Source organism: Oncorhynchus keta, unplaced genomic scaffold (assembly GCF_023373465.1).
Source record: "Oncorhynchus keta strain PuntledgeMale-10-30-2019 unplaced genomic scaffold, Oket_V2 Un_scaffold_4360_pilon_pilon, whole genome shotgun sequence".
NCBI lineage: Eukaryota > Metazoa > Chordata > Actinopteri > Salmoniformes > Salmonidae > Oncorhynchus > Oncorhynchus keta.
The window spans coordinates 60,001-76,871 of NW_026290942.1; the positions used below are offsets into that span (position 1 = coordinate 60,001).

The window sequence follows — 16,871 nt, forward strand, 5'->3', positions numbered from 1 at the left end:
GCATGTAATCTGGTCCTTAACCTGCAGCATGTAATCTGGTCCTCAACCTGCTAACTCCTACAGCATGTAATCTGGTCCTTAACCTGCTAACTCCTACAGCATGTAATCTGGTCCTTAACCTGCTAACTCCTACAGCATGTAATCTGGTCCTTAACCTACTAACTCCTACAGCGTGTAATCTGGTCCTTAACCTGCTAACTCCTACTGCATGTAATCTGGTCCTTACCCTGCTAACTCCTACAGCATGTAATCTGGTCCTTACCCTGCTAACTCCTACTGCATGTAATCTGGTCCTTAACCTGCTAACTGCTACTGCATGTAATCTGGTCCTTACCCTGCTAACTCCTACAGCATGTAATCTGGTCCTTAACCTGCTAACTCCTACAGCATGTAATCTGGTCCTTAACCTGCAGCATGTAATCTGGTCCTTAACCTGCTAAATCCTACAGCATGTAATCTGGTCCTTAACCTGCTAACTCCTACAGCATGTAATCTGGTCCTTAACCTGCTAACTCCTACAGCATGTAATCTGGTCCTTAACCTGCAGCATGTAATCTGGTCCTCAACCTGCTAACTCCTACACAGCATGTAATCTGGTCCTTAACTGCTAACTCCTACAGCATGTAATCTGGTCCTTAACCTGCTAACTCCTACAGCATGTAATCTGGTCCTTAACCTGCTAACTCCTACAGCATGTAATCTGGTCCTTAACCTACTAACTCCTACAGCGTGTAATCTGGTCCTTACCCTGCCAACTCCTACAGCATGTAATCTGGTCCTTAACCTGCTAACTCCTACAGCATGTAATCTGGTCCTTACCCTGCCAACTCCTACAGCATGTAATCTGGTCCTTACCCTGCCAACTCCTACAGCATGTAATCTGGTCCTTAACCTACTAACTCCTACAGCGTGTAATCTGGTCCTTAACCTGCTAACTCCTACAGCATGTAATCTGGTCCTTACCCTGCTAACTCCTACAGCATGTAATCTGGTCCTTACCCTGCTAACTCCTACTGCATCTATTGATATCTGTATTGAGCCAATGTTGCCATTAGTTATATGTTAACTATATATTTTAAATCTGAATCCACCTTCTCTCTGGGTAGAACCTTTACATCTTAGTCCACCTTCTCTCTGGGTAGAACCTTTAAATATTAGTCCACCTTCTCTCTGGGTAGAACCTTTAAATCTTAATCCACCTTCACTCTGGGGAGAACCTTTACATCTGAATCCACCTTCTCTCTGGGTAGAACCTTTACATCTTAGTCCACTTTTTCTCTGGGTAGAACCTTTACATCTGAATCCACCTTCTCTCTGGGTAGAACCTTTAAATCTTAGTCCACCTTCTCTCTGGGTAGAACCTTCACATCTGAATCCACCTTCTCTCTGGGTAGAGCCTTTACATCTTAGTCCACTTTCTCTCTGGGTAGAACCTTTACATCTGAATCCACCTTCTCTCTGGGTAGAACCTTTAAATCTTAGTCCACCTTCTCTCTGGGTAGAACCTTTAAATCTTAGTCCACCTTCTCTCTGGGTAGAACCTTTACATCTTAGTCCACTTTCTCTCTGGGTAGAACCTTTACATCTGAATCCACCTTCTCTCTGGGTAGAACCTTTACATCTGAATCCACCTTCTCTCTGGGTAGAACCTTTACATCTGAATCCACCTTCTCTCTGGGTAGAACCTTTACATCTGAATCCACCTTCTCTCTGGGTAGAACCTTTACATCTTCCACTTTCTCTCTGGGTAGAACCTTTACATCTGAATCCACCTTCTCTCTGGGTAGAACCTTTACATCTGAATCCACCTTCTCTCTGGGTAGAACCTTTACATCTTAGTCCACTTTCTCTCTGGGTAGAACCTTTACATCTGAATCCACCTTCTCTCTGGGTAGAACCTTTAAATCTTAGTCCACCTTCTCTCTGGGTAGAACCTTTACATCTTAGTCCACTTTTTCTCTGGGTAGAACCTTTACATCTGAATCTACCTTCTCTCTGGGTAGAACCTTTAAATCTTAGTCCACCTTCTCTCTGGGTAGAACCTTTACATCTGAATCCACCTTCTCTCTGGGTAGAACCTTTAAATCTTAGTCCACCTTCTCTCTGGGTAGAACCTACCTCTCCTGTTCTATTATAGTCCTAGTCAGAGAGATTCTCAACTAGAATAGCTACATTGTGTCCTTCCTCCACTTCCTGACAGTTCCATTAGGTTTCATAACATCACTGTCGAATGTTCTCAGTTAATAGGAGACATATTGTAGACACACATTTACATAATTAATGACTCAATGGAAATCCATCAGGACAAAGTCAAATATGCCACACACACACACACACACACACACACACACACACACACACACACACACACACACACACACACACACACACACACACACACACACAACCTTATCCTCATAAACCAGATAGGAGATGAATAAGTCAGCCCCTGAACAGATGGCTTCTCTCTCAGTCTCAGATAAGACAGAGTCCTAGAAACACCCCACACACCCTACATGCCCCCTATTCCCTACATATTACTCTGGTCTAAAGTAGTGCACTATAAATGCCTCCCTATTCCCTACATAGAGCTCTGGTCAAAAGTAGTGCACTATAAATGCCTCCCTATTCCCCACATAGAGCTCTGGTCAAAAGTAGTACACTATAAATGGAAAAGGGGGCCATTTGGGACACATAACTAAACACACGAGGACCTCATCATGACTAAACACACGAGGACCTCATCATGACTAAACACACGAGGACCTCATCATGACTAAACACACGAGGACCTCATCATGACTAAACACACGAGGACCTCATCATAACTAAACACACGAGGACAAGGTCATCATTAACTGCTGTCACGTTCGTCATACGAATGAGACCAAGGTATAGCGTGCTATGCGCACATTCTTCTTTATTTAAAGAATGAAACACTGAACAAACTAACAAAATACTAAACATAGAACAAGATCCCACAAACACCAAAGGAATATGGCTACCTAAATATGGTCCCCAATCAGAGACAACGATAAACAGCTGCCTCTGATTGGGAACCATATCAGGCCACCATAAACATACAAAACCCCTAGACAATACAAAACCCCTAGACAATACAAAACCCCTAGACAATACAAAACCCTAGACAATACAAACCCCTAGACAATACAAAACCCTAGACAATACAAAACCCCTAGACAATACAAAACCCCTAGACAATACAAAACCCCTAGACAATACAAAACCCCTAGACAATACAAAACCCCTAGACAATACAAAACCCTAGACAATACAAAACCCTAGACAATACAAAACCCTAGACAATACAAAACCCTAGACAATACAAAACCCCTAGACAATACAAAACCCCTAGACAATACAAAACCCTAGACAATACAAAACCCCTAGACAATACAAACCCCTAGACAATACAAACCCCTAGACAATACAAAACCCCTAGACAATACAAAACCCCTAGACAATACAAACCCCTAGACAATACAAAACCCCTAGACAATACAAAACCCCTAGACAATACAAAACCCCTAGACAATACAAAACCCTAGACAATACAAAACCCTAGACAATACAAACCCCGAGACAATACAAAACCCCTAGACAATACAAAAACCCCTAGACAATACAAAAACAGCGTATCCACCCTAGTCACACCTGAGCTAACCAAAATATAAAGAAAACAGAGCCATCTCAGGTCAGGGCGTGCCAACTGCTGTATGTGGCCCTAAACCACTGTAATGTAAACTAAGTCTCTCGCCTCCAGCTGCTTTCTGTGTTGCAATGTCAGGCTAAAAAACACAAGATCCTCTCAGGTATGTAGCTTTTGGTTTGCAGCGTTCTATAATATAGTAATATAACATAGTAACATAATAATATCAATATATTCTAGACACCAACCGATAAGGATGGAGGAGGCTAGTGTGCTAGCCAATAGGAATAGAGGAGATGTGTGAGCTAACCAATAGGAATAGAGGAGATGTGTGAGCTAACCAATAGGAATAGAGGAGATGTGTGGGCTAACCAACAGGAATAGAGGAGATGTGTGGGCTAACCAATAGGAATAGATGAGATGTGTGGGCTAACCAATAGGAATAGAGGAGATGTGTGGGCTAACCAATAGGAATAGAGGAGATGTGTGGGCTAACCAATAGGAATAGATGAGATGTGTGAGCTAACCAATAGGAAAAGATGAGATGTGTGGGCTAACCAATAGGAATAGATGAGATATGTGGGCTAACCAATAGGAAGAGAGGAGATCAGTGTACTCTTCAATAGGAATAGAGGAGATCTGGGTACTAACCAATAAGGATGGAGATCTGTGTGAATCAAATAACATTTTGTTGGTAACATACACATGGTTAGCAGATGTTATTGGTAACATACACATGGTTAGCAGATGTTATTGAGAGTGTAGCGAAATGCTTGTGGTGTAGAGAAATGCTGTTACTGACCAATAAGGATGGAGGAGATGTGTGTACTAACCAATAGGGATGGAGGAGATGTGTGTACTGACCAATAAGGATGGAGGAGATGTGTGTACTGACCAATAGGGATGGAGGAGATGTGTGTGTACTAACCAATAGGGATGGAGGAGATGTGTGTACTGACCAATAGGGATGGAGGAGATGTGTGTACTGACCAATAAGGATGGAGGAGATGTGTGTACTAACCAATAAGGATGGAGGAGATGTGTGTACTGACCAATAAGGATAGAGGAGATGTGTGTACTAACCAACAGGGATGGAGCAGATGTGTGTAACTAACCAATAGGGATGGAGGAGATGTGTGTACTGACCAACAGGGATGGAGGAGATGTGTGTACTGACCAATAAGGATAGAGGAGATGTGTGTACTAACCAACAGGGATGGAGGAGATGTGTGTACTGACCAATAAGGATAGAGGAGATGTGTGTACTAACCAACAGGGATGGAGGAGATGTGTGTACTGACCAATAAGGATGGAGGAGATGTGTGTACTAACCAATAAGGATGGAGGAGATGTGTGTACTGACCAATAAGGATAGAGGAGATGTGTGTACTAACCAACAGGGATGGAGCAGATGTGTGTAACTAACCAATAGGGATGGAGGAGATGTGTGTACTAACCAATAGGGATGGAGGAGATGTGTACTGACCAATAAGGATAGAGGAGATGTCCTGTACTGACCAATAAGGATAGAGGAGATGTGTGTACTGACCAATAAGGATAGAGGAGATGTGTGTACTGACCAATAAGGATGGAGGAGATGTGTGTACTGACCAATAAGGATAGAGGAGATGTGTGTACTGACCAACAGGGATGGAGGAGATGTGTGTACTGACCAATAGGGATGGAGGAGATGTGTGTACTAACCAATAGGGATGGAGGAGATGTGTGTACTAACCAATAGGGATGGAGGAGATGTGTGTACTAACCAATAGGGATGGAGGAGATGTGTGTACTAACCAATAGGGATGGAGGAGATGTGTGTACTAACCAATAGGGATGGAGGAGATGTGTGTACTGACCAATAAGGATTTAGGAGATGTGTGTACTAACCAATAGGTATGGAGGAGATGTGTGTACTGACCAATAAGGATGGAGGAGATGTGTGTACTAACCAACAGGGATGGAGCAGATGTGTGTACTGACCAATAAGGATGGAGGAGATGTGTGTACTGACCAATAGGAATGGAGGAGATCTGTGCGTACTAACCAATAGGAATAGAGGAGATCTGTGTGTACTAACCAATAGGAATAGAGGAGATCTGTGTGTACTAACCAATAGGAATAGAGGAGATCTGTGTGGACTAACCAATAGGAATAGAGGAGATCTGTGTGTACTAACCAATAGGAATAGAGGAGATCTGTGTGTACTAACCAATAGGAATACAGGATATCTGTGTGTACTAACCAATAGGAATAGAGGAGATCTGTGTGTACTAACCAATAGGAATAGAGGAGATCTGTGTACTAACCAATAGGAATAGAGGAGATCTGTGTACTAACCAATAGGAATAGAGGAGATCTGTGCGTACTAACCAATAGGAATAGAGGAGATCTGTGCGTACTAACCAATAGGAATAGAGGAGATCTGTGCGTACTAACCAATAGGAATAGAGGAGATCTGTGCGTACTAACCAATAGGAATAGAGGAGATCTGTGCGTACTAACCAATAGGAATAGAGGAGATCTGTGCGTACTAACCAATAGGAATAGAGGAGATCTGTGCGTACTAACCAATAGGAATAGAGGATATCTGTGTACTAACCAATAGGAATAGAGGAGATCTGTGTGTACTAACCAATAGGAATAGAGGAGATCTGTGTAGACGTCCAGCATGCGGTTTCCGTCCACGTCCACCAGGTAGTTTCCTCTGCTCTCCTCATAGTTACAGAAGAAATTGATTGCTCCCACGTTCTGGGGGGAGGGAGGAGAGAGAGAGAGAGAGAGAGAGAGATAAGGTATTCAGTTAACTCAGTCTAGACACAGAGAGAGACTGTGTGTCTGCGTTGTGTGTGTCTGGGGGAGGAGAGAGAGAGAGAGGGAGAGAGAGATAAGGTATTCAGTTAACTCAGTCTAGACACAGAGAGAGACTGTGTGTCTGCGTTGTGTGTGTCTGGGGGAGGGGAGAGAGAGAGGAAGAGAGATAAGGTATTCAGTTAACTCAGTCTAGACACAGAGAGAGACTGTGTGTCTGGGGGAGGGAGGGAGAGAGAGAGAGAGAGAGAGATAAGGTATTCAGTTAACTCAGTCTAGACACAGAGAGAGACTGTGTGTCTGCGTTGTGTGTGTCTGCGTTGTGTGTGTCTGCTTTGTGTGTGCACGCATGCAAGCGTGTGACGCAATAATGCATTGTTTAATTTCATCATCAAAACAGCCTCACACACATACACACACACTCTCTCTTGGCATACCTGCATCTCTCCCAACTGTTTGGTCAGCTCCTGGTGGGGGAGGAGAAGGAGAGAGGGAGGAGGGAGGGGAGGAAGAGGAAGAGAGAGATGTCAGGTCGGGGTGGTTCCTCAACAGTAGGTTAATGTATCTCAAAATGGCAGTCTAGTCCCTCCATAGTGCAGTCTATTCCCTCCATAGTGCCCTGGTCTAATACAGTCTATTCCCTCCATAGTGCAGTCTATTCCCTCCATAGTGCCCTGGTCTAATACAGTCTATTCCCTCCATAGTGCCCTGGTCTAATGCAGTCTATTCCCTCCATAGTGCCCTGGTCTAATACAGTCTATTCCCTCCATAGTGCCCTGATCTAATGCAGTCTATTCCCTCCATAGTGTCCTGGTCTAATACAGTCTATTCCCTCCATAGTGCCCTGGTCTAATACAGTCTATTCCTCCATAGTGCCCTGGTCTAATGCAGTCTATTCCCTCTATAGTGCCCTGGTCTAATACAGTCTATTCCCTCCATAGTGCCCTGGTCTAATGCAGTCTATTCCCTCCATAGTGCCCTGGTCTAATGCAGTCTATTCCCTCCATAGTGTCCTGGTCTAATGCAGTCTATTCCCTCCATAGTGCCCTGGTCTAATGCAGTCTATTCCCTCCATAGTGCCCTGGTCTAATGCAGTCTATTCCCTCCATAGTGCAGTCTATTCCCTCCATAGTGCCCTGGTCTAATACAGTCTATTCCCTCCATAGTGCCCTGGTCTAATGCAGTCTATTCCCTCCATAGTGCAGTCTATTCCCTCCATAGTGCCCTGGTCTAATGCAGTCTATTCCCTCCATAGTGCCCTGGTCTAATACAGTCTATTCCCTCCATAGTGCCCTGGTCTAATGCAGTCTATTCCCTCCATAGTGCAGTCTATTCCCTCCATAGTGCCCTGGTCTAATGCAGTCTATTCCCTCCATAGTGCCCTGGTCTAATACAGTCTATTCCCTCCATAGTGCCCTGGTCTAATGCAGTCTATTCCCTCCATAGTGCAGTCTATTCCCTCCATAGTGCCCTGGTCTAATGCAGTCTATTCCCTCCATAGTGCACTGGTCTAATGCAGTCTATTCCCTCCATAGTGCAGTCTATTCCCTCCATAGTGCCCTGGTCTAATGCAGTCTATTCCCTCCATAGTGCACTGGTCTAATGCAGTCTATTCCCTCCATAGTGCAGTCTATTCCCTCCATAGTGTCCTGGTCTAATACAGTCTATTCCCTCCATAGTGCAGTCTATTCCCTCCATCGTGTCCTGGTCTAATGCAGTCTATTCCCTCCATAGTGCCCTGATCTAATGCAGTCTATTCCCTCCATAGTGCAGTCTATTCCCTCCATAGTGTCCTGGTCTAATGCAGTCTATTCCCTCCATAGTGCCCTGGTCTAATACAGTCTATTCCCTCCATAGTGCCCTGGTCTAATGCAGTCTATTCCCTCCATAGTGCCCTGGTCTAATACAGTCTATTCCCTCCATAGTGCCCTGGTCTAATGCAGTCTATTCCCTCCATAGTGCCCTGGTCTAATGCAGTCTATTCCCTCCATAGTGCCCTGGTCTAATACAGTCTATTCCCTCCATAGTGTCCTGGTCTAATGCAGTCTATTCCCTCCATAGTGCCCTGGTCTAATGCAGTCTATTCCCTCCATAGTGCCCTGGTCTAATACAGTCTATTCCCTCCATAGTGTCCTGGTCTAATGCAGTCTATTCCCTCCATAGTGCTCTGGTCTAATACAGTCTATTCCCTCCATAGTGCCCTGGTCTAATGCAGTCTATTCCCTCCATAGTGTCCTGGTCTAATACAGTCTATTCCTCCATAGTGTCCTGGTCTAATGCAGTCTATTCCCTCCATAGTGCCCTGGTCTAATACAGTCTATTCCTCCATAGTGCCCTGGTCTAATGCAGTCTATTCCCTCCATAGTGTCCTGGTCTAATACAGTCTATTCCCTCCATAGTGTCCTGGTCTAATGCAGTCTATTCCTCCATAGTGTCCTGGTCTAATGCAGTCTATTCCCTCCATAGTGCAGTCTATTCCCTCCATAGTGCCCTGGTCTAATGCAGTCTATTCCCTCCATAGTGCAGTCTATTCCCTCCATAGTGCCCTGGTCTAATGCAGTCTATTCCCTCCATAGTGTCCTGGTCTAATGCAGTCTATTCCCTCCATAGTGCCCTGGTCTAATGCAGTCTATTCCCTCCATAGTGTCCTGGTCTAATGCAGTCTATTCCCTCCATAGTGCCCTGGTCTAATGCAGTCTATTCCCTCCATAGTGCCCTGGTCTAATGCAGTCTATTCCCTCCATAGTGCAGTCTATTCCCTCCATAGTGCCCTGGTCTAATGCAGTCTATTCCCTCCATAGTGCCCTGGTCTAATGCAGTCTATTCCCTCCATAGTACAGTCTATTCCTCCATAGTGTCCTGATCTAATACAGTCTATTCCCTCCATAGTGCCCTGGTCTAATGCAGTCTATTCCCTCCATAGTGCCCTGGTCTAATACAGTCTATTCCCTCCATAGTGCAGTCTATTCCCTCCATAGTGCCCTGGTCTAATACAGTCTATTCCCTCCATAGTGTCCTGGTCTAATGCAGTCTATTCCCTCCATAGTGCCCTGGTCTAATGCAGTCTATTCCCTCCATAGTGTCCTGGTCTAATACAGTCTATTCCCTCCATAGTGCAGTCTATTCCCTCCATAGTGCCCTGGTCTAATGCAGTCTATTCCCTCCATAGTGCAGTCTATTCCCCTCCATAGTGCCCTGGTCTAATGCAGTCTATTCCCTCCATAGTGTCCTGGTCTAATACAGTCTATTCCCTCCATAGTGTCCTGGTCTAATACAGTCTATTCCCTCCATAGTGCCCTGGTCTAATGCAGTCTATTCCCTCCATAGTGCCCTGGTCTAATACAGTCTATTCCCTCCATAGTGCCCTGGTCTAATGCAGTCTATTCCCTCCATAGTGCCCTGGTCTAATACAGTCTATTCCCTCCATAGTGCCCTGGTCTAATGCAGTCTATTCCCTCCATAGTGTCCTGGTCTAATACAGTCTATTCCCTCCATAGTGTCCTGGTCTAATACAGTCTATTCCCTCCATAGTGTCCTGGTCTAATACAGTCTATTCCCTCCATAGTGTCCTGGTCTAATACAGTCTATTCCCTCCATAGTGTCCTGGTCTAATGCAGTCTATTCCCTCCATAGTGTCCTGGTCTAATGCAGTCTATTCCCTCCATAGTGCAGTCTATTCCCTCCATAGTGTCCTGGTCTAATACAGTCTCTCCATAGTGCACTGGTCTAATACAGTCTATTCCCTCCATAGTGCAGTCTATTCCCTCCATAGTGCCCTGGTCTAATGCAGTCTATTCCCTCCATAGTGCCCTGGTCTAATGCAGTCTATTCCCTCCATAGTGCCCTGGTCTAATACAGTCTATTCCCTCCATAGTGCCCTGGTCTAATGCTGTCTATTCCCTCCATAGTACCCTGGTCTAATGCAGTCTATTCCCTCCATAGTGCCCTGGTCTAATACAGTCTATTCCCTCCATAGTGCCCTAGTCTATTCCCTCCATAGTGCCCTGGTCTAATGCAGTCTATTCCCTCCATAGTGTCCTGGTCTATTCCCTCCATAGTGCAGTCTATTCCCTCCATAGTGTCCTGGTCTAATACAGTCTATTCCCTCCATAGTATCCTGGTCTATTCCCTCCATAGTGCAACACAGTGTTCAGGATGGGTGTGTACAGTCCACTGTTCCCATCGCAGGGTCACACAGAGGTCACCATTGAACATGACCCATGTCAAACAGAAGGAGCCTGACAGCTATAGTTCCTACTGGTCCATGGTGCTGTTAGTGACTCTGTGTGGTTCAGTACCTGTTAACAGACAGCTATAGTTCCTACTGGTCCATGGTGCTGTTAGTGACTCTGTGTGGTTCAGTACCTGTTAACAGACAGCTATAGTTCCTACTGGTCCATGGTGCTGTTAGTGACTCTGTGTGGTTCAGTACCTGTTAACAGACAGCTATAGTTCCTACTGGTCCATGGTGCTGTTAGTGACTCTGTGAGGTTCAGTACCTGTTAACAGACAGCTATAGTTCCTACTGGTCCATGGTGCTGTTAGTGACTCTGTGTGGTTCAGTACCTGTTAACAGACAGCTATAGTTCCTACTGGTCCATGGTGCTGTTAGTGACTCTGTGTGGTTCAGTACCTGTTAACAGATAGCTATAGTTCCTACTGGTCCATGGTGCTGTTAGTGACTCTGTGTGGTTCAGTACCTGTTAACAGGCAGCTATAGTTCCTACTGGTCCATGGTGCTGTTAGTGACTCTGTGTGGTTCAGTACCTGTTAACAGACAGCTATAGTTCCTACTGGTCCATGGTGCTGTTAGTGACTCTGTGTGGTTCAGTACCTGTTAACAGACAGCTATAGTTCCTACTGGTCCATGGTGCTGTTAGTGACTCTGTGTGGTTCAGTACCTGTTAACAGACAGCTATAGTTCCTACTGGTCCATGGTGCTGTTAGTGACTCTGTGTGGTTCAGTACCTGTTAACAGACAGCTATAGTTCCTACTGGTCCATGGTGCTGTTAGTGACTCTGTGTGGTACCTTGGAACGGGGTCCTGGGACCTCGGTCTTCATGGAGGGCCCGTCGTATTCAAACTCCATCTGATTCTTATCTGCTGCCTTACTCGCATACCTGCAGCCTGTCCACACACACACACACACACACACACACACACACACACACACACACACACACACACACACACACACACACACACACACTTCATCTTAACCTTAGACAAGGACAAACCCTCCATTCATTATGTTATGCCGTATCAGCCTTAGTTCCTGTCTGTCTGGCCACAGGGTTATATCATTAGTCTGTCTGGCCACAGGTTGATATCATTAGTCTGTCTGGCCACAGGTTGATATCATTAGTCTGTCTGGCCACAGGGTTATATCATTAGTCTGTCTGGCCACAGGGTTATATCATTAGTCTGTCTGGCCACAGGTTGATATCATTAGTCTGTCTGGCCACAGGGTTATATCATTAGTCTGTCTGGCCACAGGGTATGCAGGGTGATATCATTAGTCTGTCTGGCCACAGGGTTATATCATTAGTCTGTCTGGCCACAGGGTATGCAGGGTGATATCATTAGTCTGTCTGGCCACAGGGTTATATCATTAGTCTGTCTGGCCACAGGGTGATATCATTAGTCTGTCTGGCCACAGGGTACGTAGGGTGATATCATTAGTCTGTCTGGCCACAGGGTACGTAGGGTGATATCATTAGTCTGTCTGGCCACAGGGTGATATTATTAGTCTGTCTGGTCACAGGGTACGTAGGGTGATATCATTAGTCTGTCTGGCCACAGGGTACGTAGGGTGATATCATTAGTCTGTCTGGCCACAGGGTGATATCATTAGTCTGTCTGGCCACAGGGTGATATTATTAGTCTGTCTGGTCACAGGGTACGTAGGGTGATATCATCAGTCTGTCTTAACCATGTAGCTGACCTCTGTTTTATGATTGAGGCTGACTCATTAAGAGACTGTTGGCTACAGGGAACAGCAGCAAGGTCAGTAGTGTGACATTTCTACCAGTGTATATGTGTGTGTGTGTGTGTGTGTGTGTGTGTGTGTGTGTGTACCACACAGTGATATAACTGGAATAGAGCATTAGCTGATTGCATATAGATATTACCTCTAACAGACATAACCATAATCTGTACACACTACTGTTCCTACTACCTCTTATGTGTGTGAGCGGAGTGTGTGAGCGCGGAGTGTGTGAGCGGTGTGTGTGAGCGGAGTGTGTGAGCGGAGTGTGTGAGCGGAGTGTGTGAGCGGTGTGTGTGAGCGGTGTGTGTGAGCGGAGTGTGTGAGCGGTGTGTGAGCGGAGTGTGTGAGCGGAGTGTGTGGGGTGTGTGTGAGGGGTGTGTGTGAGCGGAGTGTGTGAGCGGAGTGTGTGAGCGGAGTGTGTGAGCGGGAGTGTGTGAGCGGAGTGTGTGAGGGGAGTGTGTGAGCGGAGTGTGTGAGCGGAGTGTGTGAGCGATGTGTGTGAGGGAGTGTGTGAGCGGAGTGTGTGAGCGGAGTGTGTGAGCGGTGTGTGTGAGGGGAGTGTGTGAGGGTGTGTGTGAGGGTGTGTGTGAGCGGAGTGTGTGAGGGTGTGTGTGAGCGTGTGTGTGAGGGGAGTGTGTGAGCGGAGTGTGTGAGCGGAGTGTGTGAGCGGAGTGTGTGTGAGGGGAGTGTGTGAGGGGAGTGTGTGAGGGGAGTGTGTGGCGGAGTGTGTGAGCGAGCGGAGTGTGTGAGGGGAGTGTGTGAGGGAGTGTGTGAGGAGTGTGTGAGCGGAGTGTGTGAGCGAGCGGAGTGTGGAGCGGAGTGTGTGAGCGGTGTGTGTGAGCGGAGTGTGTGAGGGGAGTGTGTGAGGGGTGTGTGTGAGGGTGTGTGTGAGGGTGTGTGTGAGGGGTGTGTGTGAGCGGGTGTGTGAGGGGGTGTGTGTGAGGGGTGTGTGTGAGGGGGTGTGTGAGCGGTGTGTGTGAGCGGAGTGTGTGAGCGGAGTGTGTGTGAGGGGAGTGTGTGAGGGGAGTGTGTGAGGGGAGTGTGTGAGCGGAGTGTGTGAGCGGTGTGTGTGAGCGAGCGGAGTGTGTGAGCGTGTGTGTGAGGGAGTGTGTGAGGGGAGTGTGTGAGGGGAGTGTGTGAGGGGAGTGTGTGAGCGGAGTGTGTGAGCGGGTGTGTGAGCGGAGTGTGTGAGCGAGCGGAGTGTGAGCGGCGGAGTGTGTGAGCGTGTGTGAGGGGAGTGTGTGAGGGGAGTGTGTGAGGGGAGTGTGTGAGGGGAGTGTGTGAGGGGAGTGTGTGAGGCGGAGTGTGTGAGGGGAGTGTGTGAGCGGAGTGTGTGAGCGGAGTGTGTGAGCGGTGTGTGAGGGGAGTGTGTGAGCGGAGTGTGTGAGCGGTGTGTGTGTGAGGGGAGTGTGTGAGGGGAGTGTGTGAGCGGAGTGTGTGAGGGGAGTGTGTGAGGGGTGTGTGAGGGGAGTGTGTGGGAGTGTGGAGCGGGTGTGTGAGCGAGCGGAGTGTGTGAGCGTGTGTGTGAGGGAGTGTGTGAGGGGAGTGTGTGAGCGGAGTGTGTGAGCGAGCGGAGTGTGTGAGCGGAGTGTGTGAGCGGTGTGTGTGAGGGAGTGTGTGAGCGGAGTGTGTGAGCGGAGTGTGTGAGCGGTGTGTGTGAGCGGAGTGTGTGAGCGGAGTGTGTGAGCGGAGTGTGTGAGCGGAGTGTGTGAGGGAGTGTGTGAGTGGAGTGTGTGAGGGGAGTGTGTGAGCGGAGTGTGTGGCGGTGTGTGTGGGGAGTGTGTGAGCGGTGTGTGTGTGAGCGGAGTGTGTGAGCGGAGTGTGTGAGCGGTGTGTGTGAGCGGTGTGTGAGCGGTGTGTGAGCGGAGTGTGTGAGCGGAGTGTGTGGGGGAGTGTGTGAGCGGAGTGTGTGAGCGGTGTGTGTGAGGGGAGTGTGTGAGCGGTGTGTGTGAGCGGAGTGTGTGAGCGGTGTGTGTGTGAGCGGTGTGTGTGTGAGCGGTGTGTGTGTGAGGGGAGTGTGTGAGCGGTGTGTGTGTGAGGGGTGTGTGTGAGCGGAGTGTGTGAGCGGTGTGTGTGGGGAGTGTGTGAGGGGAGTGTGTGAGGGGGAGTGTGTGAGGGGAGTGTGTGAGCGGTGTGTGTGTGAGCGGAGTGTGTGAGGGGAGTGTGTGAGCGGAGTGTGTGAGCGGTGTGTGTGAGCGGAGTGTGTGAGCGGAGTGTGTGAGCGGTGTGTGTGAGCGGAGTGTGTGAGCGGGGAGTGTGTGAGCGGTGTGTGTGAGGGCATGTACCTGGTGCAGTGAGCCTGAGGTTCTGCTGGAGGAGGACCAGCTGCCTGCTGAGCAGAGAGGACGCCATGACTCAGAACAATAGAATGAGGCAGAGAGAGAAAGACAGTCCTCAACACCTGCCTTCACGCCACCTGAAGACGGAGGGAGAATTGTCATATACAATCAGAGGACACACAGAGAGAGAGAGAGGACACAGAGAGAGAGAGAGGACACACACAGAGAGAGAGAGAGAGAGGACACACAGAGAGGACACACACAGAGAGAGAGAGGACACACACAGAGAGAGAGAGAGGACACACACAGAGAGAGAGAGAGAGAGAGAGAGAGAGAGAGAGAGAGAGAGAGAGAGAGAGAGAGAGAGAGAGAGAGAGAGAGAGAGAGAGAGAGAGAGAGAGAGAGAGAGAGAGAGAACTAAGGCATAGGTACAGTTCTCAGAGCAGTGCTTTTAACTGAGAATCCATCCAACAGCACCACAACAAGTCTGTCAGACAGTGTAGAGGTTAGCAGCACAGTGACAGACCGTGTGTGTGGAGGCGTTATGGGTGGGGTTATGATAACTAAAAGGCATCTGAGGAAAACTGACTGGCTTCATTAATACCATAGTTGCAACATTCTGGAAACATTCCCAAAATCCTATCAGGTTTTGATCAACTGTATAAATCCCCAGTTGGTATAAACTGTATAAATCCCCAGGTGGTATAAATCCCCAGGTGGTATAAACTGTATAAATCCCCAGGTGGTATAAATCCCCAGTTGGTGTAAACTGTATAAATCCCCAGGTGGTATAAACTGTATAAATCCCCAGGTGGTATAAACTGTATAAATCCCCAGTTGGTGTAAACTGTATAAATCCCCAGGTGGTATAAATCCCCAGTTGGTATTAACTGTATAAATCCCCAGTTGGTGTAAACTGTATAAATCCCCAGGTGGTATAAATCCCCAGTTGGTATTAACTATATAAATCCCCAGGTGGTATAAATCCCCAGTTGGTGTAAACTGTATAAATCCCCAGGTGGTATAAACTGTATAAATCCCCAGGTGGTATAAACTGTATAAATCCCCAGTTGGTGTAAACTGTATAAATCCCCAGGTGGTATAAATCCCCAGGTGGTATAAACTGTATAAATCCCCAGTTGGTGTAAACTGTATAAATCCCCAGGTTGTATAAACTGTATAAATCCCCAGGTGGTATAAACTGTATAAATCCCCAGGTGGTATAAATCCCCAGGTGGTATAAACTGTATAAATCCCCAGGTGGTATAAACTGTATAAATCCCCAGGTGGTATAAACTGTATAAATCCCCAGGTGGTATAAACTGTATAAATCCCCAGGTGGTATAAACTGTATAAATCCCCAGGTGGTATAAACTGTATAAATCCCCAGGTGGTATTAACTGTATAAATCCCCAGGTGGTATAAACTGTATAAATCCCCAGGTGGTATAAACTGTATAAATCCCCAGGTGGTATAAACTGTATAAATCCCCAGGTGGTATTAACTGTATAAATCTCCAGGTGGTATAAACTGTATAAATCTCCAGGTGGTATAAACTGTATAAATCCCCAGGTGGTATTAACTGTATAAATCTCCAGGTGGTATAAACTGTATAAATCCCCAGGTGGTATAAACTGCATAAATCCCCAGGTGGTATAAACTGTATAAATCCCCAGGTGGTATTAACTGTATAAATCCCCAGGTGGTATAAACTGTATAAATCCCCAGGTGGTATAAACTGTATAAATCCCCAGGTGGTATAAACTGTATAAATCCCCAGGTGGTATAAACTGTATAAATCCCCAGGTGGTATAAACTGTATAAATCCCCAGGTGGTATAAACTGTATAAATCCCCAGGTGGTATAAACTGTATAAATCCCCAGGTGGTATAAACTGTATAAATCCCCAGGTGGTATAAACTGTATAAATCCCCAGGTGGTATTAACTGTATAAATCCCCAGGTGGTATAAATCCCCAGGTGGTATAAACTGTATAAATCCCCAGGTGGTATAAACTGTATAAATCCCCAGGTGGTATAAACTGTATAAATCCCCAGGTGGTATAAACTGTATAAATCCCCAGGTGGTATAAACTGTATAAATCCCCAGGTGGTATAAACT

At 46.8% G+C, this 16,871-nt stretch overlaps 1 pseudogene; it reads right to left on the minus strand.

Moving 5' to 3' along the window:
* Window positions 1-16,871, minus strand: part of LOC127928873 (4-aminobutyrate aminotransferase, mitochondrial-like) — a 70,953-nt pseudogene that overhangs the window by 25,462 nt on the left and 28,620 nt on the right.